This window comes from Bos indicus x Bos taurus, chromosome 9 (assembly GCF_003369695.1).
Source record: "Bos indicus x Bos taurus breed Angus x Brahman F1 hybrid chromosome 9, Bos_hybrid_MaternalHap_v2.0, whole genome shotgun sequence".
Lineage (NCBI taxonomy): Eukaryota > Metazoa > Chordata > Mammalia > Artiodactyla > Bovidae > Bos > Bos indicus x Bos taurus.
The window spans coordinates 69,465,786-69,491,699 of record NC_040084.1 but is presented as its reverse complement, the minus strand read 5'-3'; the positions used below and the strand labels follow the sequence as shown (position 1 = coordinate 69,491,699).

At 40.8% G+C, this 25,914-nt stretch overlaps 1 long non-coding RNA gene across 4 annotated transcripts in view; it reads left to right on the top strand.

Moving 5' to 3' along the window:
- Positions 1 to 25,546, top strand: part of LOC113898422 — a 123,714-nt gene extending 98,168 nt beyond the window's left edge. For 2 of the 4 annotated variants that reach the window (XR_003512637.1, XR_003512640.1), the window contains 2 exons: positions 21,122 to 21,508; positions 25,199 to 25,546. This is a non-coding gene — a long non-coding RNA (uncharacterized LOC113898422). Of the gene's footprint in view, positions 1 to 10,063; positions 10,260 to 21,121; positions 21,509 to 25,198 lie in introns of those variants that run through there. The other 2 variants (XR_003512638.1, XR_003512639.1) reach the window with 2 other exon arrangements.
- The last annotated feature ends 368 nt before the right edge of the window (positions 25,547 to 25,914 follow it).

The window sequence follows — 25,914 nt, the reverse complement described above, 5'->3', positions numbered from 1 at the left end:
TGAGTACCTTCTCAGTGAGAGCTCATTTTTGTTTTTTCAGGAGTTTTTCTCTGTTTTTTTTTAATGCCTGAGTTTTTGGTCTAAATTGTGGCAATTTTGTGTATCCACTTGTGGATCAATGATTTTATTCTTAATACTATTTTATTAGGCTTTTTATTTAGTTACCTAGTCTTTAATACACATGATTTTAATAGCTAAATAGCTGGCCCTCTTATAAGTGGACCAAAGATCACTTACCGAATCCAAGTTGGTTATTGCCAATTTTTAATTCAATCATCAATCCCTAATTTTATTTCAAGTTACATTGTGACAGACATCTGCATGAATATAACTTGATGCAAGCAATTACTGGGTCTGTTTTTCTAATATTTATTATTTATCTTTTATTGGCTGCACCAGATCATCATTGCAGTGTGCAGGATATTTAGTTGCAGCGTGCAAACTCTTAGTGGCCTCATGTGGGATCTAGTTCCCAGACCAGGGATAGAACCCCAGGCCCTTTCACTGGGAGTGTGGAGTCCCTCATGTGGGATCTAGTTCCCTGACCAGGGATAGAACCCCAGGCCCTTTCACTGGGAGTGTGGAGTCCTCATGTGGGATCTAGTTCCCTGACCAGGGATAGAACCCCAGGCCCTTTCACTGGGAGTGTGGAGTCTTAGTCACTAGACCACCAGGAAAGTCTCTACTGGGCCTAAATTTAATTTGCCATTTTTTGTATTATAGTTAAAGTGTTCCTATATTGATCACTAATTCCAGTTGACTCTTCTATTTTTCAGAAACTTTTCCTCAATGAAGTATTAAGGAGCTTAGAGTGTTTCCCATCAAAACATATTAACTCTTTACATTGTGAAAATACTATGTATTCACATACTAATTTACTCTGTGTGGTAATAGATGTTAACTAGACTTATTGTGGTGATCATTTTACAATATTTGAATCATTATGCTATACATCTGAAATGAATATGTTTGTATCTCAACTTCTTAAAAGTTAAAATATTGATTCTTCGTCATGTTAGCAGCAATTATATTGTTTCTTGCATATAGTTTACAACAAGTCTTTGTGGGCTGTTCTTTTGCTCTTCTGAAATTCTTAATTACCCCAGAACCTAAAGTTGGCAACCAGAAATCTAGATCATCGGGTTTCAGTATTCACCTACTGATGGAAACTGGTTTGTCATGATGGTTTGCTGAGTTTGACGTCTATAATCTGTTACAAATTAGAAATACAGCTTTTGACCATTGTTTCTTTAAAAAATAAATTCTAACAAATTCAAAGTTCTTCTATAATGTTGTTCCTCATCTTCGAGTGTTCTTTCTTAAGAGCAATCAATGAGCAGAGTTCCAGTTAAGTCACATGGTGACAGGATATAGCCAGTAAAATCAAAGCCACGAAAACCAATGGACGTGGTAACTGTGAAATACTGTAGTGTTTTTCCATATGCAATTCATGTTTTGTATGTATCTCAGACAAAGAAGGGAAGAAAGACTGAGTTAAATCATAATATATTCCTAAGGCTGGATCAATGAGTAACTCAGGAAAAGAAGGCTTAACACAGAAACACTTGCTACAATTTTAAAATAGCCATTCTGATCCCTTTTTGTCTCCTATGTGCTTTATTTTGTATGTGTGTCTTTAAGTCGCTTCAGTCATGGTCCAGCTCTTTATGACCCCATGGACTGTAGCCCACCAGGCTCCTCTGTCCATGGTATTCTCCAGGCAAGAATACTGGAGTGGGTTGCCATTTCCTTCCTCCAGGGGATCTTCCTGACTCGGGATTGAACCTGCATTCTTGTCTCCAGGCATTGGCATGCGGATTCTTTACCACTGCGCCACATGGGAGCAGTGCTTTATTTTAGGTGTGGGATAATATCATTCCCACATTGCTCTTGGGGCCACAGTTAATTTGAATAGTTACCTCAGTGATTTCTTTAAAGCCTGTGTCATTGTAGTTGTCACAGTGATTTTAATTTGTCCTTTCCCCCAAATTCTCTGTTCCCTCCATTCTTATCACTGCTAACTGAATATACAAAGTTCAAGAACTTGAAATATCTCGAACATCTTATCTCCATTTTTTAATGCCCTTTATTCATTTAATCGCTTAATAATTGATGGGGTAAAAACGGGCCTTGGTTGAAATTCACTTTGGAAAACCACATGGCTTAATAAAGGTGAGGGCTGAGTTGTGGAAAGGGCTAAACGTTTGTGCTAAACTTCAATATTTCTCTTATTTCATGCCAAACTTGAGACTACACTGTGCAAACAGTGCAGATAAACTGTGTTTGCAGAATGGCTGATAACCTTGCAAATCTGGGATCACTGCAAGCGTGATAAAGAACAAATGTGAGGAGTGTTTTGGCTAGGGTGGGCAGGGTGGGCAGTGAGGCTTCTCAGTCTGTATCTAGGGACGTATGGGATGTCAAAGCCATTCTTCAGCCCTCCCTCCCAACTTCAACCTTTTTATACAGATGGAAAGAAGCTTAATGCAAACCATCTGGAGTGGTCTTGAAAAAAGGAGGGAGCAAAGACATCATGAAGAAACAAAATAAGTAGTGTAAAGTCTGTAAAAGATGCAGGAGGAGGTTTGTTCTAACTGCCTCCTTTGTTGACTTCGGGGGATACCACTTGGCCTGCCACCTCTGCCTGAGTCTTCTTGTAACTTCTGTACAGTAAGAAGCCCTAGAAATTACATTTAAATTGCTTTTACAGATTAATTATGTACAGTGGTGGGTTCACTTGCATTGTTTTTCTTTAATTTCACGGATCATTTGAAGTCATGGTAATGATGACTAATAGGTATTAGTCAAGAATAATGATAATCTTCTATTTTAAGAAAATTAAAAAGACAGTCACATGCAGAATTAAGAACTGTTAGCATTTGCTCATATTGCTTTTCTATCTCATCAGAGGAAGAAAATGATCACCAATGTAGTTGAAATTTCCTTAACACCAACTTCCAGTCTTCATGTTCCTTTCTCTTTCCCCAGAGGCAACTATTACATTTTCATTTTCATCGCTATGTAATTAGCATCTCTCTATTTTGGAGAGGTATTTACATACCTTGTGGTGACGAGTCTTTCTAATTTACATAAAAGTAAGTAGATAGATATACTGGGCAAAACATTAGGTTTTTTAAAATTTATCCAAGTAAATGAGCTATTTAATAGATATTATGTATTAAATCTTATCTCTTTAACTGCTATGTGGTATTCAGTTGTACGAATCTCTTTAATTTATGTATTTCTCTTTGACATATTTTGAGTGTCAGATTCTTGTTATTATGAGAAATCCTCAAATAAATATCCTTGTATATGCTTCCTTTGCTTGCATGCAAAAGATATTTACAGAGTACGCAGGAAGTGAGTTATTAGGTTTGTAGATGAATACATTTTCAAATTTACTCAATATAAACAAATTTAGCTTCATAGGAATTAATACAATTAAGTTCTACTAGCGATTGTAAATTCCTATTTCTCCTCATTTTGACTAATATTCAATACTGTCATACTTCACAATCTTTGTCAATCTGAGGCAAACTGTATTATTTGAATGTGCCCTTCCCTACTTGGGCTTCCCCTGATAGCTCAGCTGGTAAAGAATCCACCTGCAATGCAGGAGACCCCAGTTGGATTCCTAGGTTGGGAAGATCTGCTGGAGAAAGGATAGGCTACCCCACTGCAGTATTCTTGGGCTTCCCTGGTGGCTCAGCTGGTAAAGATCTGCCTGCAATTCGGGAGACCTGGGCTCGATCCCTGGGTTGGGAAGATCCCCTGGAGAAGGGAAAGGCTACCCACTCAGCATTCTGGCCTAGAGAATTCCATGGACAACAGTCCATGGGGTCACAATGAGTCAAACACGACTGAGCAAACCTTCACTTTGCTTCCCTACTTATCAGTGCAGCTGGTTATCATCTCATGTTTATTCACCATTCAGGGTTTGTTTTTGCTTTTCCTTTCTGAAAACTGTCTTATTTGCTTCCAAATCTACTTGGAAGGTTTACTGTCTGCACTTAGGAAACAGAGGCTCAGAGAGCCAAGTGATCTGATCAAACTCATAGAACAAGAGGGAACCTCGAGCAGGATGTAACCTCAGCTTCCCCCTTCAAACCATTTCTCTTTTCCCAACACTTCTCCAGACCATGATCAATCCATTTTAATCCTTTTTGTCTCACTGTCCTCAACCTCCTCATCTGGGATGATTATCTCAGACACTCATGTAGAAAGTGACTTGTCTGTTTGAGGTTCTGGCAAATCCTGTCCAGAATGGTGACCAGGCGGTGCCCAGATCTAAAAGTTTTTCTACTTCCAGTCAAGCTTTCACAACAATCCTTTGAGTTATGCACTATTATCACCATCCTTTTACGGATGAGCAGTTACACACTTGTTTAATGTGACTAGACCAGGAAGGGAAACCAAGAAAAGCATTTAAAGATCTTCTAAGTTGGAGGAAGATTGATCAGATTTGTTTAGGAAAAGCAAAGGAGAAAAGGAAAGATATAAACATCTGAATGCAGAGTTCCAAAGAATAGCAAGAAGAGATAAGAAAGCCTTCTTCAGCGATCAATGCAAGAAATAGAGGAAAACAACAGAATGGGAAAGACTAGGGATCTCTTCAAGAAAATCAGAGATACCAAAGGAACATTTCATGCAAAGATGGGCTCGATAAAGGACAGAAATGGTATGGACCTAACAGAAGCAGAAGATATTAAGAAGAGATGGCAAGAATACACAGAGGAACTGTACAAAAAAGATCTTCATGACGCAGATAATCATGATGGTGTGATCACTGACCTAGAGCCAGACATCCTGGAATGTGAAGTCAAGTGGGTGTTAGAAAGCATCACTACGAACAAAGCTAGTGGAGGTGATAGAATTCCAGTTGAGCTATTCCAAATCCTGAAAGATGATGCTGTGAATAGTGCTGCACTCAGTATGCCAGCAAATTTGGAAAACTCAGCAGTGGCCACAGGACTGGAAAAAGGTCAGTTTTCATTCCAATCCCAAAGAAAGGCAATGCCAAAGAATGCTCAAACTACCGCACAATGCACTCAACTCACATGCTCAGTAAAGTAAGTATGCTCAAAGTTCTCCACAGCCAGGCGTTCAAGCAATATGTGAACGTGAACTCCTGATGTTCAACAGCTGGTTTAGAAAAGCAGAGGAACCCAGAGATCAAATTGCCAACACCTGCTGGATCATGCGAAATAAGCAAGAGAGTTCCAGAAAAAACATCTGTTCTCTGCTTTATTGGACTATGCCAAAGCCTTTGACTGTGTGGATCACAAGCAGAACTGGAAAATCCTGAAAGAGATGGGAATACCAGACCACCTGATCTGCCTCTGAGAAATTTGTATGCAGGTCAGGAAGCAACAGTTAGAACTGGACATGGAAGCAACAGACTGGTTCCAAATAGGAAAAGGAGTTCATCAAGGCTGTATATTGTCACCCTGTTTATTTAACTTATATGCAGAGTACATCTATGAGAAACGCTGGACTGGAAGAAAACACAAGCTGGAATCAAGGATTGCCGGGGAGAAATATCAATAACCTCAGATATGCAGATGACACCACCCTTATGGCAGAAAGTGAAGAGGAACTCAAAAGCCTCTTGATGAAAGTGAAAGGGCGAGTGAAAAAGTTGGCTTAAAGCTCAACATTCAGAAAACGAAGATCATGGCATCCGGTCCCATCACTTCATGGGAAATAGATGGGGAACAGTGGAAACAGTGTCAGACTTTATTTTTTGGGCTCCAAAATCACTGCAGATGGTGACTGCAGCCATGAAATTAAAAAGACGCTTACTCCTTGGAAGGAAAGTTATGACCAACCTAGATAGCATATTCAAAAGCAGAGACATTACTTTTGCCAACAAAGGTTCGTCTAGTCAAGGCTTATGGTTTTTCCTGTGGTCATGTATGGATGTGAGAGTTGGACTGTGAAGAAGGCTGAGCGCCGAAGAATTGATGCTTTTGAACTGTGGTGTTGGAGAAGACTCTTGAGAGTCCCTTGGACTGCAAGGAGATCCAACCAGTCCATTCTGAAGGAGATCGCCCTGGGATTTCTTTGGAAGGAATGATGCTAAAGCTGAAACTCCAGTACTTTGGCCACCTCATGCGAAGAGTTGAGTCATTGGAAAAGACTCTGATGCTGGGAGGGATTGGGGGCAAGAGGAGAAGGGGATGACAGAGGATGAGATGGCTGGATGGCATCACTGACTTGATGGATGTGAGTCTGAGTGAAACTCCGGAGTTGGTGATGGAACAGGGAGGCCTGGCGTGCTGCGATTCCATTGGGGTCGCAAAGAGTAGGACACGACTGAGCGACTGATCTGATCTGATCTGGAGAAGATAAAAGTAAGTGTCAATGACAGTTTTTTTCCTCATTCAACATTCCCCCAGATTCAGACTTTGTAGAGTTGCAGGGCAATGTAACTGGAAAGATCTTTCATAGTATGTTTTAAAATGTTTTGTCTCTCTTCTGTAAAGAAGCTGAGGTCATTATCTAATCTACAGGAGATAAGTAATTACAAGAAAGCACTGGCAGTCACCCTAGTCAGGACTAGGAGGCTAGGATGTATGAGGGTGAACATGAACACATTTCAAAGCATGATTAAACTTCATCTTGTGAGCCTTTCAATTGAACTTTTTTTTTTAACAAAGACTCTCAGTTAATAAGGAGCATAGCCCCACTCCAAATCTAGATAAAGCAGAGATAATGGGTTTAAAGAGTCTGTGAGTGAGTGAGTGAATGTGTGTGTGTGTGTGTGTACATGTGTTTGCAGATCTAATCTTCAGCACACAGTTGTATATCTTTTGATTTCCCAGCAACTAAGAATCTACTTTCTCATTCTGATATATATCATCCAATCCTGATACCTTTTTAAAATTGGAGGCTTATCCCCCCGCCTCCCCTTCCCCCCAACCTTATAGCTCCAGAGAAAGGAACAGGTTATGTATGACCAGTGGAAAGTGGAATATATGATGGTAGGAGGGTGTTAAGAAGGATGGAGAGAAGAAAGACCATCCCTTCTCATTATGATGGCTTGTGAGAAGTAGAAAGGGAAAAAAAGCAAGTCCCTGGTAAGACAGAATGCTGCACCTCCTCTCTGGCCCAAAGTCCTGGAAGGAGGGGCAAGAGAGTGGACTTGAAGAGCAGGACCCTTGCCCCTTTTCATTTGAAGTGTAGGAGAGGCCATCCTACAGGTGGTCCCCACATCCTGCTGACAGGCAGACGGCAGACCTGAGTTTGACTCTCCCAAGCCATCCTCAGTGTCGTACATGGCATGGATGGGATCCCAGAATCTCCTAAATGTCCCAAAGTGTGTTCTGCAATGTAGTCCAGCCTTTATCTAGATACTTGATGGGACGAAATCACCATCTTTAGTATAAAGAGATCCTGGACCTAGAATGGGAAACACAACAAAAATTTCAAGGGCTGCCCACAAGAACAAGAGCTGAAGAAGAAATGAGTCAATAGGCAGGGCTTACCACACTAGCAAGGGCTTCCCAGGTGGCACTAGTGTAAAGAATGGTAAAGAAACTGCTGCCAATGCAGGAGACATAAGAGACTCAGATTCATCTCCAGGTTGGGAAGATCCCTTGGAGGAGGGCATAGCAACCCACTCCAGTATTCTTGCCTGGAGAATTCCATGGACAGAGGAGCCTGGCGGGCTATAGTCCTTAGGGTCACAAAGAGTTAAACACAGCTGAAGTGACTTAATACTCACACACCAGGCTAGCTAAACAACGCCAAAACAGGCCTTGAGCTGTGCTGGCTTGCACATTTCAGCAATGGATGCCAGAAGGACACTGAGTTGAGTAAGCCTTCTAAATTCCCAGACACTGTTTAAAAAGAGGAGTGAGGGGGAAGCAAATCTAAAATATAAAACACCAAGACATTTGTGGAATATGATAACTGTAGTCTCTTTAATAAAGTCATCAGATTACACTGAGTTTACTGAATATGTCTAAAACACAGTTTTCTCAGTAACCAGGGAAACTCTTAAAGAAGATTAGACCTGTTTTCAAGATGAAAAGTATCTATATTTTCTCTGCTTATCTAATTGTAATGTGAGCAATTTTCAATGCAATGACTTCAGCTTACATGGAAAGGGAAAGCATTGACCTATAACGACCTGGAAATAGCACTTGAAGCCCTCAGGGAATCCAAGCATCTGTGTGTTTCTCCTCCACCCTCTCTCCCCCTCCCAGCTTTATGTTCATATAGCTACTTGTTTGGCCAATCAAGAAAACTATCCTTTAATCGCAATCCTAATCACAAACTCCATAGGTAGTGAGTCAGAGTCACAGAAACTAAATATGGCTGCTAAAGGGCATCCCTGTGCAGCTGAGAGCATGGTTATTACAGAATTGAGTTCAACATCATGGTTGTCTACTAGTCCTTACCTTTTCTTTCTAACTTAGCATTAAAATTGGCTCACATAATAAACTATTTCATGAAAATATTTTATGCATATGTCTGCATTATTGTCCATTCCCCTCTTGTTGGTTATTTCATTTTAACCTCAAGTATATTTAGTATTATATAAATACTACTATGTTGAAATGCTTACACAAATTTTTGTCCTCATATTTGATTATTTCCTTAAGACTGTTTCATACAAATGAAAATGCTGATTCCTAAGGATCTGGAATTTTTAACTATGTCTAATAGTGAAAATTCTTAAACTCTTATTGTTTATAAAATACCATCTTAAAATAATGGTAGTAATTGTCAAATATCCAAAATATTCACTCTTATATATATGGCAAAATTATTATATTAATTAGGATTTGTAAATTAGTGTAAATTGACATAGTTTTCCATTTCAAAATGTAATATTTTAGGGTTGTGGTTGTCTTTTGGTCACATAGAATTCATTTTGGCGTCGCAAGTATCAAAAGCTGACACTTTTCAAAAACTCAGTAAGTTCTTTTCAATTCAAGACTTTGCTATAGATATCTGCAAGTACCCCGCCTCATTAGTCAAGGCCGTGAAGATGCTTAGCTTTGGAGAAAAGCATCTCGCAGAATAAAGCATCACCTTGTTTAAACATGAAGGAGTCTGCAGCATCTAAGAGAATAAAAGATACGCACATTTGAAAATGTAAACACTTCGAGATCTGTCATAGGCAGATATAAGCCCCAAAAGGAGCATGAAGCATGTTCAGGAGGGAGAGGGCACTGGGCCACTAATAGAATATATGTTAATGCATCTCTTATCTAACATCTTCCCTCCCAATTAGACGGGCATCCTGCCTTGTTTATTTATTTATCCTTCATCTAGAATGAGAATTCAATGTGTTTTTGTTTTTTAAAGATTTTTTTTGATGTGGACCATTTTTAAAGTCTTTACTGAATTTTTACAACATTGCTTCTGTTTTATGCTTTAGGTTTTGGGGTTTTTTCAGTCACGGGCATGTGGGATCTTAGCTCTCTGACTAGGAATTGAACCCCTACCTCCTGCATTGGAAAGTGAAGTCCCTCAACATGTGTTTGTTGACTTGCTTAGTAGACTGATGACCAGATGGACAAAGGGATGGTAGTGATTGCTTAGCACCTGAGTCATGGTCCTTAAGGAGCTGGGTGACAACTATACTTCTCATGGTCAGACGTAGAAAGGAAACCTGCAAGAGAAAGAGGAGGGGTGTCCGGTCTTCTGAACCATTCCTCTGACTTTTATTATCCTTGGAAGGACTCAACCATGGATAGGATGGATAGAGGCTGAATTTTTCCACACCTGTACATCCATTGTCTTGCACTGATTAACATTTTGTATCGGTTCATTTATGGTGAAGAGGCCGGGCTCTGGATCCAGCAAGGTCATTATTAGCCCCTAAGGCTCTAGACTTCATCTATAAAACAGGGATAATAATAGAAAAGACCTCATAGTGATCTGAGGCTTGAAAGAGAGAAGGAAGAATGGTGTTCAGCCTAGAGCCAGGCCCACAGAAAGCATCAGTCAGCACCAGCCGTCATGACATCCAGAATCAATACGATTCTTCTTCTGTCACTTTTCACATTTTCAAATTTGTATTTTCAGCTTTTTTTTTTTTTTTTTCCAGGTCAAAACCCCATGCTGACTCAACTGAGGGAGGTTGATTTAAAATGGAAATGACATTTGATGAATGTGTTTATTATCTAAGATTCATGAAATGCTGAAAAACATTTTTAAAAACCTAAAATTTCTTTCCAACTGGATTCAAAAATTCTCCCGAAGTTGTATGAAAACCTCTAGAAAAATAAAGTCCTCTGGAAGCATTTTCAGCCTCCAGACCTTTATTAAGAACATGCATCTACTCTCTATAATCGTCATTTGCTTGGACATAAAATATAACCTGTGTGCATGTGCTAAGTTGCTCAATCATGTCCGATTCTTTTGCAACCCCATGGACTGTAGGCTGCCAGACTCCTCTGTTCGTGGGATTCTCCAGGCACAAATACTGAAGTGGGTTGCCATTTCCTCCTCTAGGGGATCTTCCCTATCTGGAGAAAGAACCGATATCTCTTATGTGTCCTGTATTGCCAGGTGGGTTCTTTACCACTAGCACCACTTGGGAATATTATATAACCTACCCTGTTTTTAAAAGATAAAAGGGAAACCTCTATTGCCTTTATTTTTAACCAATAAACCATTGAACATTCCAGGTGATATATGTCTACATCAATTTCCTTCTAAATAAGTTGTAAATTTGGGCTTCTTAAGATAATAGCTGTGGCCATTCTCTTGTTTTAGTAGCACCTCAGGGAAAAATCTTGCCAAAGAAGTAAGGTTGGTCAAGTTTTGCTGATCTTTCCTCAGCTTTGATGCCATGGGCTGCTATCAAGTATGAACTAAGTTCGTTGAATTCCAACTATAACTTCAACTATTGATTTTAATGGAGAACTAGCTCCTTATCAGTACAAGTGTCAGGGCCTCTGGGAACATTCTACACATGGGTCTGATAACAATGTTTATTGAGAACATAAGGGGCACGCCTTGCTCCTAGGACCCAAATAACTTGAGATCACGCTTGTGGATGAGCTGGATGCATACAGAATAAAACAATAAGCATTCTTCCACGTGCAGGCAACGTGATTCATGTCACAAAACAGTATTCTCTTAACAGAGCCTGGCCCTGCTATGTATAGCCTAATTAGAAATAAGAGCTAAAGCCAAATATTTCCAAAGCAAAAGCTGCAATTTTTGGAAATTAACTTTTAACATTTTGAATCCATAACTCATTCAGTTAACTAAAGTATATTTTATAAGTACAGAAAGTATCCAATAAGAAGGAAACAACAGAATGGGAATGACTAGAGATCTCTTCAAGAAAACTAGAGATACCAAGGGAACATTTCATGCAAAGGTGGGCACAATAAAGGACAGAAATGGTATGGACCAAAAAGAAGCAGAAGATATTAAGAAGAGTGGCAAGAATACACAGAAGAACTATACAAAAAAGATCTTCATGACCCAGATAATTGTGATGGTGTGATCACTCACCTAGAGCAAGACATCTTGGAATGTGAAGTCAAGTGGGCCTTAGGAAGCATCACTACTAACTAAGCTAGTGGAGGTGATGGAATTCCAGTTGAGCTATTTCAAATCCTAAAAGATGATGCTGTGAAAGTGCTGCACTCAATAAGCCAGCAAATTTGGAAAACTCAGCAGTGGCCACAGGACTGGAAAAGTCAGTTTTCATTTCTATCCCAAAGAAGGGCAATGCCAAAGAATGCTCAAACTACCGCACAATTGCACTCATCTCACACTCTAGCAATTAATTCTCTCAAAATTCTCCAAAGCAAGCTTCAACAGTATGTGAACCATGAACTTCCAGATGTTCAAGCTGGATTTAGAAAAGGCAGAGGAATCAGAGATCAAATTACCCACATTTGCTGGATCATCAAAAAATCAAGAGAGTTCCAAAAAAACATCTACTTCTGCTTTACTGACTATGCCAAAGCCTTTGTGTGGATCACAACAAACTGTGGAAAATTCTTCAAGAGATGGGAATACCAGATCACCCGACCTGCCTCCTGAGAAATCTGTATGCAGGTCAGGAAGCAACACTTAGAACTGGACATGGAACAACAGACTGGTTCCCAAATTGGGAAACAAGTACATCAAGGCTGTATATTGTCACCCTGTTTATTTAACTTCTTATGCCGAGTATATCATGGAAACGCTGGACTGGAAGAAGCACAGGCTGAATCAAGATTGTGGGAGACATAGCAATAACTCACGATATGCAGATGACACCACCCTTATGGCAGAAAGTGAAGAAGAACTAAAGAGCCTCTTTGATGAAAGTGAAAGGGAGAGTGAAAAAGTTGGCTTTAAAGCTCAACATTCAGAAAACTAAGATCATGGCATCTGGTCCCATCATTTCATCGGCAAATTGATGGGGAAACCATGGAAACAGTGAGGAGACTTATTTTTTGGGCTCCAAAATCACTGCAGATGGTGATTGCAGCCTGGAATTAAAAGATGCTTGCTCCTTGGAAGAAAAGCTATGACCAACCTAGACAGCATATTAAAAAGCAGACACATTACTTTGCCAACAAAGGTCTGTCCTAGCCAAAGCTATGGTTTTTCCAGTAGTCAGGTATGGATGTGAGAGTTGGACTGTGAAGAAGGCTGAGCGCTGAAGAATTGATGTTTTTGGACTGTGTGTTGGAGAAGACTCTTGAGAGTCCCTTGAACTGCAAGGAGATCCAACCAGTCTATCCTAAAGGAAATCAGTCCTGAATAATCATTGGAAGGACTGATGCTGAAACTGAACTCCAATACTTGGCCACCTGATGCAAAGAACTGACTCATTGGAAAAGACCCTGAAGCTGGGAAAGATTGAAGGTGGGAGGAGAAGGGGATGACAGAGGATGAAATGGTTGGACGGCATCACCGACTCTCCGGACATGATTTTGAGTAAGCTCTGGGAGTTGATGATGGACAGGGAAGCCTGTTGTGCTGCAGTACATGGGGTTGCAAAGAGTCGTACACGATTGAGTGACTGAACTAACTAACTAATGAAGTAAGTTGCAAACTATTATTTTTTAATGAAACCATTACCTAACTTAAGAACTCAGATATGGCTCCACTATGATGAAGTCCATCTGCAGGCTCCCCACCTTCTACCCCAGGCCTCTGGAAAATCCACTATCCTGATCTTCTTGCCAGAATTCTCCCTCCAGGTAATGACAGCTCATCCACTTCAATCCTAAAGCCAGAAATTCTGGAACATCTTTAACTCTCCCCTTTCCTCAGCCCCTGTGTCCCTCACCCAAAACTCCAGAATTCTTGACTGTGTCCCACAGCATGGTGGAATTCAGCTTCATCTTCCTATTGCCAGAGCCCCTGCCTGAGGCTGACTACCACTCTCACTGGATCCTACGAAAGCTGCTGCTGCCCTTCAGTGTGTTCTCCTTCCTGCAACCAGAAGAATATTCTTAACTGCAAAGCTACTGTGTTACTTCCCCACTTAAAAACTCTTGGTGGATTCATTTCGATGTTTGGCAAAACTAATACAATTATGTAAAGTTTAAAATAAATAAAATTAAAAAAAAAAAAGAAAAAAAAAAAAACCAGACAGAGAAGGATCTAAAAAAGGTAATGACCTGTATGGAAAAAGAATCTAAAACAGAGGGTGATATATGTATATGTGTAAGTGATTCACTTTGTTGTACAGCAGAAATTAACATGGCATGGTAAATCAACTATACTCCATAAAAATTAATTTTTTTATAAAAAAATAAATAAATAAAATCTGTCTCACAGAAAAAAAAAAAAAAAAACTCTTTAGTTCTTTCCATCACATTTCAGTGAATCTTGGAAGCCTGTCTTGATCTCAACCCCGTTTACCTCTGGTGCCTCTTCTTGAGCCATCCTCCACATCCACGTCTCACTAGATTCTCCAGCCATAGCTACACGACACTTCAGTTTTTTAAGCATGTCATGTACCCTATGGTGTGTGTGTTGTGCTCAGTCACTCAGTTGTGTGACTCTTTGCGACCCCATGGACTGTAGCCCACCAGTCTCCTTTGTCCCTGGGATTCTGCAGGCAAGAATACTGGAGTGGGTGGCCATTTCTTTCTCCAGAGGATCACCCTGACCCAGAGATTGAACCCATGTCTCCTGCATTGGCAAGCAGACTCTTTACCCATGTGCCACCTAGGCAGACACTCTAAGTTGTCCCCAGCATCAATTGTCCTCTTTTTAGTAATAGAACCAACCCCACTCACCCCTAGATTTAATATGACACAGGACACCAAGCTAGTGACGACTTTTGTCAGTCTCCCATGCCATTAGATGTGATCCTGTGGCCAGATTTTTGTGACTGGATTGTGAGAAAGAGCAATATGTGCAACTTTAACTTACTGGCTCAGATGGTAAAGAATCTGCCTGCAAAGTGGGAGACCTAGTCCATGGGTCAGGAAGATCCCGTGGAAAAGGAGATAGCAACCCACTCCAGTATTCTTGCCTGCAGAATTCCATGGACAGAGGAGCCTGGTGGGCTACAGTCCGTGGAGTCACAAAGAGTCGGACACAACAGAGCTACTAACTATAACTTTACTTCCCTAGAAGTAAACTGATTGCCCTTTGTTTCTTCCTTAGGCCTGGAATGCAGAAGTGGAGCTAGAAAATAATGTTTAACCATGTGGATGAGGATATGGGAAGGCTATAAAATGGAAGGAAACCTGTGACTCTGAATGTTCAGGTGCTACGGATATTTGAACAGGTTAAGCTGTGCATTACTCAGAATAGTTTGGGTGATGCTGTAACAAACAAATCTCAAAGCATGGTGGCTTAACATAACAGAGGTTTATTTTTCACTTATGCTCCATGTCCAACCCAAATCAGTAGAGTGGTTCTGCTCAGGGACCAGCCTAACGGAAGGCTTCATCTAAACATGCTCTTTAATGAACACACAGGAGGCCAACCGTGCTCTGTCGCTTCAAGTTTCCAGCTGGGAATCAACCACATCACTCCACTCAACAGTGCAAGTCACACAGTCTCACCTCATTCAAAGAGGGTTGAGGATGGATAATCCTAGTGTGTTCCCAGAAGGAAGAGAAACCCAGAATATTTGTGACCAGTCCTAAAGACTATCTTAGCTTCTGGCTTAGTATACCTTAGCTTGCGCTCCCCCAAAAAGGTAAACTCTCTTTCTCTTGCTCAAATGTTTATAGGATATTTTTTGTTTCAGAATGTATATTTTTAAAATTTCACAAGACTATGTCATCTCATTAATTCTTCCCACAATCTTAACCCTTGTTAATTTGGGAATCCTAAATTAACTATTTCCTTTGTGTAAATACTTCCAAATATTTATCTAAGTATCTGATCTCTTTCCAAAGCTCCAGGACTAGGTTTCCAACTGCCTCCTACCTGTCAAATTTGACAAGCTAAAACCAATTGACTATATTAATTTTATTCTCCTCTTAAATTTGATTCTTCTACCACATTTATAGTCTTTTTATTTTTAGTTTTATTTCTTTTATCTTTGCATCCCCAGTCCCTAGAATAGTGCCTGGCTTGAAAAGGGGCATTGTATACCTGGTGAATAAATGTATATTATCATGATCTGTCAATGGCCCCCCAAACCTGCAATCACCCCTGACTCCAATCCCCTCCTTACATGTCTGCAGCATGGCCCTACTACCTGTCACTTCTGTGTATTTAAATGCCCATCACCTATCAACTAGATTATTACAATAGTTATCATCATCTCCAATTTTTCCATTCTCCTGTCCATTTTATGCAGCCTTCTCATATTAATTTCCTTGAAGCATGTGTCTAATCTATCATTTATTCTATAATCCTATAAGGAGCATGCATCTTATACAAGTATCTGAAGATAAAAACAAGTGAAGCAGTCTCCATGCTTGAGTAGCTCATGTTCCAGAGGGAGGGAGAGATGTGTCTAGAGACCCAGAGCAGGGACAGCAGGGCCAAGACAGAGGAGCACAGAAGCAAGCGACAGATGTGACAGACGCTGAACCAGTCAAGAAGTCACAGGAGAGAGGACATTTACGTCACGTCCTAACAGACAACTAGACATTTTCAAGCTTGCCATTAGACAGAAATAGGAACTATTCATCATTTGAGTCAGAAGAGAAAAAGGAAAGAATGTATGCTAACCGAGGTTCGTTTAGAAGTGGGGATTAAGGAAGAAAATTGACAGTGATTATATCTGTGGACCTCTGTTTCTCTCTGACACATAAGAGGGATGAAGACCGAGTCACTGGGCTGTGTCATCTTCCAGTGAGATGTGCTGCCAGCTGGTGAGGACGACTTCCAGTTCCCCACACCTGCTGGAACTCTCTAGCTATTTCCACGACATTCGATTTCTGCTGATAGTATTGAATTCACCCACATTAGGAAGCTGCCGTTCCTGCTCTTCCTTGCACATTCCCACCATTCAGGCTGCAGTCTGGCTTTCCCCGGAATGCTTAGATAGACATTGCTTTCCAGGGGAGGGAGCCTTTAGTCAAGTAAATTGCTGCATGGGTTTCGTAAATTCACAGCAGACCCCAATTGCTTGGAAGCCATAGCACTGTTTTTGTTTACATAAGCCAGGCTTTTTTTGAGAGAGAAAATAGGAGAGTTTTCTTCTGGCAGGGTGGGAGTATGTGGGGAATATTATTTTTGGAATTCTAAGGGCTGATCTTTGAATATAGTGCCAAAGCCTGGAAAATCAAAAGCATAGATTTTATAAATAAGTCACAAAGAACAGAAAGATCACAAAGTAACAGTTTTTGCCACATGACATCATTTCTGCAATATACACACACACCATCTGACCAGCAGGCAGAAAGAAGTGGAGTTTTATAATTTAAGTGCCTCTTGTATGCAAGGTTCTTGGGTGATAAAAGAAAATTAGGGAGAGGGGCGATTCAAGGGGGAGGGGACATATGTATGCTTATGGTTGATTCACGTTGTATGGCAGAAACCAACACATATTGTAAAGTAACTGTGCTCCAATTAAAAATACCTTTTTAAAAAAGAATCATATAATCCAAAGAGAGTGATGGACAAACCCTCTTCACAGAGACATGTAAGGAGTGTCTTTTGTCTTCATATTGACCTAGACTTTGCTGTGATTCCTGGCTCTGTGCTTGTGCTTCCAGAAAGCATACAGTTTTTGATAAAATTTTCCAGAAATGTTCACAGACTTTCCCCTGATGAATTTTCAGGAGAACTAAAAGTGTGACCAAAATACACAGATCATCCAAATAAACTATCAAACACCAGCAGAAACAGGGGGATGGATTGAGCATAACATCCCCTGTCTTTTGATAAATACTTAGAAACAGCAAACTGGAGGCTTTTAAAAGAGAAAACCTAAGCCCTAACAGTTCTCCAAGGCATATGCTTGAAAGCCTTTGTAGCTAAGTAATAATTATTAGGCAAATTAATTAAATTACCTTTACAATCAGAAGTACACTACTCTGCTTATTCTAAGAATTATACAGGATTACCTTGAAATCTCCTTGAAATTGGTCTAGAATTGCTTTCTGGTAAAGAAATTCTGAAAGACAGAGGTTTTCCTTTTCTTTGTGTTTTTTGGTTTGGTTGGTTGGTTGGTTTCTTATTTTGTGGGCAGATCAGTGAGAAAAAAATGAATGCCATGAAATTAGCTTCTCTTTTGAAAGGACTAATACCACCCCCCCTCCACCTTTTGGGAATATAAATTTTACTATTGCTCAAGGAAATATAGACCTGCCAAGGGACCTTTTTTAAAAAAATCCTTTTGATTGAAAGAAAGAAAAATAACCTAGACAGACGGGAAAAAATCACAAAGCATTTAACCTTAATTAATAATTACTGGAACTGAGAGAAAAGCTTAGAGTGCTGTTCAAGTTCCCTCAAGGAAATGTCAACCTCTCATCACCAGAGAAGATGTTTACTCAACATCCAGGACTCCAAGAGAAGGAGGGATATGAGGAATTTCACAAGCTATTTCAGTTACGTGGAATTTTCTTAGGCTAGTCAATTCTGAGCATGCGTGTTGTGGGTGCAGCTGGGGTCCCGCCCAGATCCCCATCAGCTGACCGCAGCACCCACGTCCCAGCTGCTGGAAGCATTGGCCTTGGAGGTAGTGATGGTTGCCCTCTTCCCAAGCACAGCTGTCTCAACTGAGTGACAGTGTCCTGTCAGGAAGGTTGTGCCCCACCCCGGGAAGGGATGCAACTGCTGGCAACCAAAGACTGTCTGACACGGAGACACAAAGGCTGGGCTCTGCCTCCCTGTGAGAAAAACTCTGTGGGACAGTTGTGGCCCAGAGCATCCTGTGGGGCCCGGGTGATACTAGTCTGCAGGAGAACTTTTCTCAAGTAGCCTTCCTCTCCTGTCAGTTCTTGCTTTCCCAATTTTTCTTTCTCCTGAGAGTATTCCCTCAACAAATCTCTTCCACAAGAATCCTTGTTTCAGGCACTGTTTCTGAGGAAGCCAACCTGAGACAGTGCAACTAAATAAAATCTGAAACACTCTTACACCATTTCTACAATCCCCTTTCTGCTTCCTTTTCTCTATGCTAACAAATATTCCAGTTTTTTATACTTTCTTTCTTTCTATATTTTTAATCAAGCTCTTCCCTCAGAAAATGATCTGACCGAGTCAGCTTCTTACACTTTTTTAAAAATCTATTTATTTGACTGCACCATATGGCATCTAGTTCCCTGACTAGGGATCAAACGCAGGTCCGCTGCACTGGAAGTGTGGAGTCTTAGCCACTGAACCACCAGGGAAGTCCCAGCTCCAAACACTTTTATGATAGCAGGTTTCAGGGTTCTCTGTCTCTCCTGAGGTATTGCATTATATTGCATTTTAACAAGATGCAAAGAACATGACTGGAATTAAGGGATTCATTGTTAGTAGCTAAAGACTTTTGAGGCAGTGGAGTTAACTTTTCAGCCCCTAAAGCAATACATCACAGGTCTGTACACACTCTACCTAAACACAAGTTTCACCTTAATTAGAAAAGTTTGGTGTCATTTGTTTTTGTAAATTGATAACCCCTGACATCACTGCAAATACACCGAAGAACCCTTCCACTTCCCCTACTCTTTGGAAGGCATGGAGGGCATTCTGAAGGCAGGAGCCAAGGATCTCTCTCTTTCCCCCACTCCCGTGTTTCCTGGACTCATCCTATCCCAGGAATCACAGACAATAAGCTAATCTGTTCAGCACTGTCCCTTGGAGTCTTATCTGCACTGAGGGGGGGGTAGGAAGTCACAATATCGTTAATATACTAAATCCAAAAAGTACAGAAGTAAAAAATCCTATTTAACTTACTAAATCTGAATTCTTTTTTTTTATTTTATTTTTAAACTTTACATAATTGTATTAGTTTTGCCAAATATCAAAATGAATCCGCCACAGGTATACATGTGTTCCCCATCCCGAACCCTCCTCCCTCCTCCCTCCCCATACCATCCCTCTGGGCCGTCCCAGTGCACCAGCCCCAAGCATCCAGCATCGTGCATCGAACCTGGACTGGCAACTCGTTTCCTACATGATATTTTACATGTTTCATTGCCATTCTCCCAAATCTCCCCACCCTCTCCCTCTCCCACAGAGTCCATAAGACTGTTCTATACATCAGTGTCTCTTTTGCTGTCTCGTACACCGGGTTATTGTTACCATCTTTCTAAATTCCATATATATGCGTTAGTATACTGTATTTATGTTTTTCCTTCTGGCTTACTTCACTCTGCATAATAGGCTCCAGTTTCATCCACCTCATTAGAACTGATTCAAATGTATTCTTTTTAATGGCTGAGTAATACTCCATTGTGTATATGTACCACAGCTTTCTTATCCATTCATCTGCTGATGGACATCTAGGTTGCTTCCATGTCTTGGCTATTATAAACAGTGCTGTGATGAACATTGGGGTACACGTGTCTCTTTCCCTTCTGGTTTCCTCAGTGTGTATGCCCAGCAGTGGGGTTGCTGGATCATAAGGCAGTTCTATTTCCAGTTTTTTAAGGAATCTCCACACTGTTCTCCATAGTGGCTGTACTAGTTTGCATTCCCACCAACAGTGTAAGAGGGTTCCCTTTTCTCCACACCCTCTCCAGCATTTATTGCTTGTAGACTTTTGGATCGCAGCCATTCTGACTGGTGTGAAATGGTACCTCATAGTGGTTTTGATTTGCATTTCTCTGATAATGAGTGATGTTGAGCATCTTTTCATGTGTTTGTTAGCCATCTGTATGTCTTCTTTGGAGAAATGTCTATTTAGTTCTTTGGCCCATTTTTTGATTGGGTCATTTATTTTTCTGGAGTTGAGCTGTAGGAGTTGCTTGTATATTTTTGAGATTAGTTGTTTGTCGGTTGCTTCATTTGCTATTATTTTCTCCCATTCTGAAGGCTGTCTTTTCACCTTGCTAATAGTTTCCTTTGATGTGCAGAAGCTTTTAAGGTTAATTAGGTCCCATTTGTTTATTTTTGCTTTTATTTCCAATATTCTGGGAGGTGGGTCATAGAGGATCCTGCTGTGATGTATGTCGGAGAGTGTTTTGCCTATGTTCTCCTCTAGGAGTTTTATAGTTTCTGGTCTTACGTTTAGATCTTTCATCCATTTTGAGTTTATTTTTGTGTATGGTGTTAGAAAGTGGTCCAGTTTCATTCTTTCACAAGTGGTTGACCAGATTTCCCAGCACCACTTGTTAAAGAGATTGTCTTTAATCCATTGTATATTCTTGCCTCCTTTGTCAAAGATAAGGTGTCCATATGTGCGTGGATTTATCTCTGGGCTTTCTATTTTATTCCATTGATCAATATTTCTGTCTTTGTGCCAGTACCATACTGTCTTGATAACTGTGGCTTTGTAGTAGAGCCTGAAGTCAGGTAGGTTGATTCCTCCAGTTCCATTCTTCTTTCTCAAGATCGCTTTGGCTATTCGAAGTTTTTTGTATTTCCATACAAATTGTGAAATTATTTGTTCTAGCTCTGTGAAGAATACTGTTGGTAGCTTGATAGGGTAAATCCGAATTCTTAAACTTACCTCTAGAATCGGATTTTTATGACTCATAGTTTAGGAAACACCAATATGATCCAGTGTCCTCATTTTACACATAAGAATTTGAGTCTCCTCCCTCCCTCTACCCTGAATGTCCCTTCTCTGTTTTGCCAGCTCCCTGGGTGTGGACTAGCCCCAACTCTGCAGGGATGTGCTGCATCCTAGAGCCCAAGCTGTGTCCCTGCTGACCACGTGCTGCGTGCCCTCACCAGTTGCTGCGCCACTCTCACTGGTAGACAATTCGGACTGCATGTCCCACCTTCGAAGATGACTTTCCCTGGTTCCCAAGTCGGTGTTTGCAATGTGAGAATCAGGCCTCCTGCTGCATGTGTATGAACAGACAACATTGTCCCATATCCAAGTTGGCTAAACAAGTAACCTGTTTGCTTCTATTGGAGGTGTTGCTGTGGAGCTGAAATGCACCCTCACAGACCTTTTTTTGTGGAATTACACCTGTTTGAATTCACAACAATTCTGTTCCAGTGACTTTGAGGATTCAAGGTATCTGTTTCCGTCAACATTTTTTTCAATGATTCATATTTTTTAAACATTTAGTGATTCTAGATACTTCTCCCTCCTTGTTTAGACTATCAACAATCACTGTTTAATAACAGCTTGACTTTTTGATCAAAGAAGTCAAACTGAAAGGCGCTTATTCTATGAAAAGGCAAAGAATTTACATTCAAAATCCTTTGGCTTGTCTTTCAGTTCTAATCATGAGAAAAGGACACAGGGTTCTTCAGGGACATGCCATACTATCTGCATATTTATAAATACATGAGAGCCACGGGGGTGGGGGGGACATCTTTAGAAATAAACTCTCAGACTTCAAGTTCAGCTAGGGAAACTGTAGCAAAATGCGCCTATGGCTGAAAAGAAAATCAGTCATTTTATACCCTGTTTAGTATTCAGCCTTTTATCTGGAGCAATGGCAACCCACTCCAGTGCTCTTGCCTGGAGGGTCCCATGGACGGAGGAGCCTGGTAGGCTGCAGTCCATGGGGTCGCTAGGAGTCGGGCACAACTGAGAGACTTCACTTTCACTTTTCATCCTTGTGCATTGGAGAGGGAAATGGCAACCCACTCCAGTGTTCTTGCCTGGAGAATCCCAGGGACTTAGGAGCCTGGTGGGCTGCCGTCTGTGGGGTCGCACAGAGTTGGACACAACTAAAGCGACTTAGCAGCAGCAGCAGCAGCAAGCAGTATTCTTGCCTGGAGAATCCCATGAACAGAGGAGCCTGGTGGGCTACAGTCCATGCTGTTGCACAGAATCAGAAATGACTGAAGCAACTTAGCATGCACACTTGCATGTTTATAAAGAAACTATTAGGACAACTTGCTTTTTCTCCACTCAAATTGTCCCACGGGCAAACAGCAGTGAGGCCTCCCAAGGCTAGTCTGTTGCAGCCCACGGCCACCTTCACTAAGCACAGCCTCCCTCCAAATTTCACGGAGAGCAGCCTCAATGCTGATCACTATTAGGGCCTGCTAATTTGTTTGGGGCTTCACACCCCTTTTCCCTTCCAACAACATGAACAAGAATGGTTTCCTAACCAGCCATGCTCCTAATTCATTCTCTCTGCAAATAGGGTGAGGAGAGGAGCAAAGTGAAAGGCATTTACCCACGATTATATGCAGAGATATAATATTTGAAAGTTCAGTTTAGTTCAGTCGCTCAGTCGTGTCCGACTCTTTGCGACCCCATGAATCGCAGCACGCCAGGCCTCCCTGTCCATCGCCAACTCCCGGAGTTCACTCAGACTCACGTCCATCGAGTCAGTGATGCCATCCAGCCATCTCATCCTCTGTTGTCCCCTTCTCCTCTTGCCCCCAATCCCTCCCAGGTTCAGAATCTTTTCCAATGAGTCAACTCTTCACATGAGGTGGCCAAAGTACTGGAGTTTCAGCTTTAGCATCGTTCCTTCCAAAGAAATCCCAGGGCTGATCTCCTTCAGAATGGACTGGTTGGATCTCCTTGCAGTCCAAGGGACTCTCAAGAGTCTTCTCCAACACCACAGTTCAAAAGCATCAATTCTATGGCGCTCAGCCTTCTTCACAGTCCAACTCTCACATCCACACATGACCACTGGAAAAACCATCGCCTTGACTAGACGGACCTTTGTTGGCAAAGAAATGTCTCTGCTTTTGAATATGCTATCCAGGTTGGTCATAACTTTCCTTCCAAGGAGTAAGCGTCTTTTAATTTCATGGCTGCAGTCACCATCTGCAGTGATTTTGGAGCCCAAAAAACTAAAGTCTGACACTGTTTCCACTGTTTCCCCATCTATTTCCCATGAAGTGATGGGACCGGATGCCATGATCTTCGTTTTCTGAATGTTGAGCTTTAAGCCAACTTTTTAACTCTCCACTTTCACTTTCATCAAGAGGCTTTTTAATTCCTCTTCACTTTCTGCCGTAAGGGTGGTGTTATCTGCATATCTGAGGTTATTGATATTTCTCCCGGCAATCTTGATTCCAGCTTGTGTTTCTTCCAGTCCAGCGTTTCTCATGATGTACTCTGCATAGAAGTTAAATAAACAGGGTGACAATATACAGCCTTGATGAACTCCTTTTCCTATTTGGAACCAGTCTGTTGTTCCATGTCCAGTTCTAAGTGTTGCTTCCTGACCTGCATACAGATTTCTCAAGAGGCAGGTCAGGTGGTCTGGGATTCCCATCTCTTGAAGAATTTTCCACAGTTTATTGTAATCCACACAGTCAAAGCCTTTGGCATAGTCAATAAAGCAGAAATAGATGTTTTTCTGAAACTCTCTTGTTTTTTTGATGATCCAGCAGATGTTGGCAATTTGATGTTTGGTTCCTCTGCCTTTTCTAAAACCAGCTTGAACATCAGGAAGTTCATGGTTCACGTATTGCTGTAGCCTGGCTTGGAGAATTTTGAAAGTTAAAGGGGACCTTAAACATGGTCTTGAAAAGTACTTTGCTTTTCACCCAGGAAAATTCTGCTGTTTCAGGAAGGCATGTCATCATTGTTTCTCTCCATGCACTTCTGGAGCAGGTGTGTTTTGTAGTCATTAGCAATGTAGCCAGCCTCTCCCTTCATAAAACTTCAGTAAGGATTTGAGCCTACACACATGCATGCACACACATTTCTCTAGGGAGTGGGAATGAAAGGCAGTGTGAAATAAAAGGGAAAATAAATGATGTTAATGAATGGAGTTCAGAGTCAGCTGAGCAACTCTTTGGGTCCCATGGAAGATTCCAGAAGCACTATGTTTAGAAGTTTGATAGGCCACCGGCTAAGGCTGAGGTTCAACAGGCTTCAGCTGGTGCAATCTGTCTCCCCAGTGTGCTTCGAGTCCCCTTCCTGCTCCGACACACACCTCACTCCTTTTATTTACAAATTTAATTTAAAGTAGTACACGTGGGTCTTTGAGAAAATTGTTAAACAGCTGGAAGAACAGATGTTGTAAACTGAAAAGAAAGTGTTCATTTTGCTAAAGTGTATTTGTGTGTGCGTGTGTGTGTGGCCAGAGCTAATTCTGAGCAGATTTTGCTTTTGACTTCTCCAGGAAAATATTTATTTTCTTTGGAGTGTGGAATTACTGTTCATTCCTGGCGAGAGCTGATTGTTTGCTTATATTAGTTTGCCAGGGCTACCATAACATAGTACTCTGGACTGGGTGGTTTAAACAACAGAAATTTATTTTCTCCCAGCCTGGAGGCTAGAAATTCAAGATCAAGGTATCCACAGGATTAGTTTCTTCTGAGAAAGAAAATGAACTGTCATTGACAGTTACCAAATCTGAATTCTTGTGCCGTTAGCTTTCAGGTTAAGCTCAATGGAAAATTTCTTCAATTTAAGATTCTCCAAGAAGACAGGAAATCTAAACTATATGATAATCCATAGGGTCATCTTTTTAAGTGCTTTTTCACATTGCAAATGTATCTTTTCAGGAACAGTTGCCTTATGTCTATAAAAGGTATTAAGCAGTAATGCATCTCACACTTTATGATTGGTTTTCTCTTGGCCTCACCTTCAGTCTACAACTTAGCAGAGTGTATCTACAGTTTCCAATGGAAGATGTTAGGGGCATAGTTCTACTGGAGTTGACCATGAAGTTAATAAGCTTTTCCTCACTACCCAACACACCAAAGCTTTATGGAAGAGAACACCATTTGTGACTTGACTCTTAAGCTCAATTATGCTTTATTTTGTTTTCTTCCTCAGGACAAGACCCTTTGAAAAAAAAAACAGCTGGGTTTGAAGCAAGTTGAGAAAACTATAATGTGTATTATTGATTATTTTCCCATCTCTGCAAAGGCAAAGATACTAAAAATAGTGAAGCCACTTATCACAGCCTCCTCCAAGGCCCTGTGCTGAATTTCACATTTGTACTTTCCTATTCTAAAAGAGAACCTCCCCACTGCCTAATATGCAGGCATTCTAAAACCTGAATTCATTCTTGAACCTGTGAAAATCAGGCCACACCAGCCTGGGAATAAAGTCAGAGACAAAAGAATATTTTTCTAATTCTACAACATCTTGTTATGTTTAAAATAAATTAACAGAATTTGGTTTGGTTTGGTTCCTTTCTTTTTTTTTTTTTTTTTTAGTATATTACAAATGTGTAAAAATCTTCCCTCAAATGCTGCTAAAGTGGGCAGCAAGAACCATGAGACATCTATCTTTGTTTTTCTTTCTAAAAATGAGTGAAGAAAAACTGTTGCAAAAAATTTGTGCAACAAAGCTGAATCGTAATGATTCAGCTGCAGCTTAAAAACTTTCAATAATTACAGTGTAATCTTGGACATGGAAGCCTGTTTGCACCCTTGTATTAGTGTCATACGGCTGTCAGAACAAATCACCACTAACTTGGTGGCTTAAGGCAACAGAAATTTATGCTGTCACAGTTCTGGAGACCAGAAGTCCAAAATTGAGACATC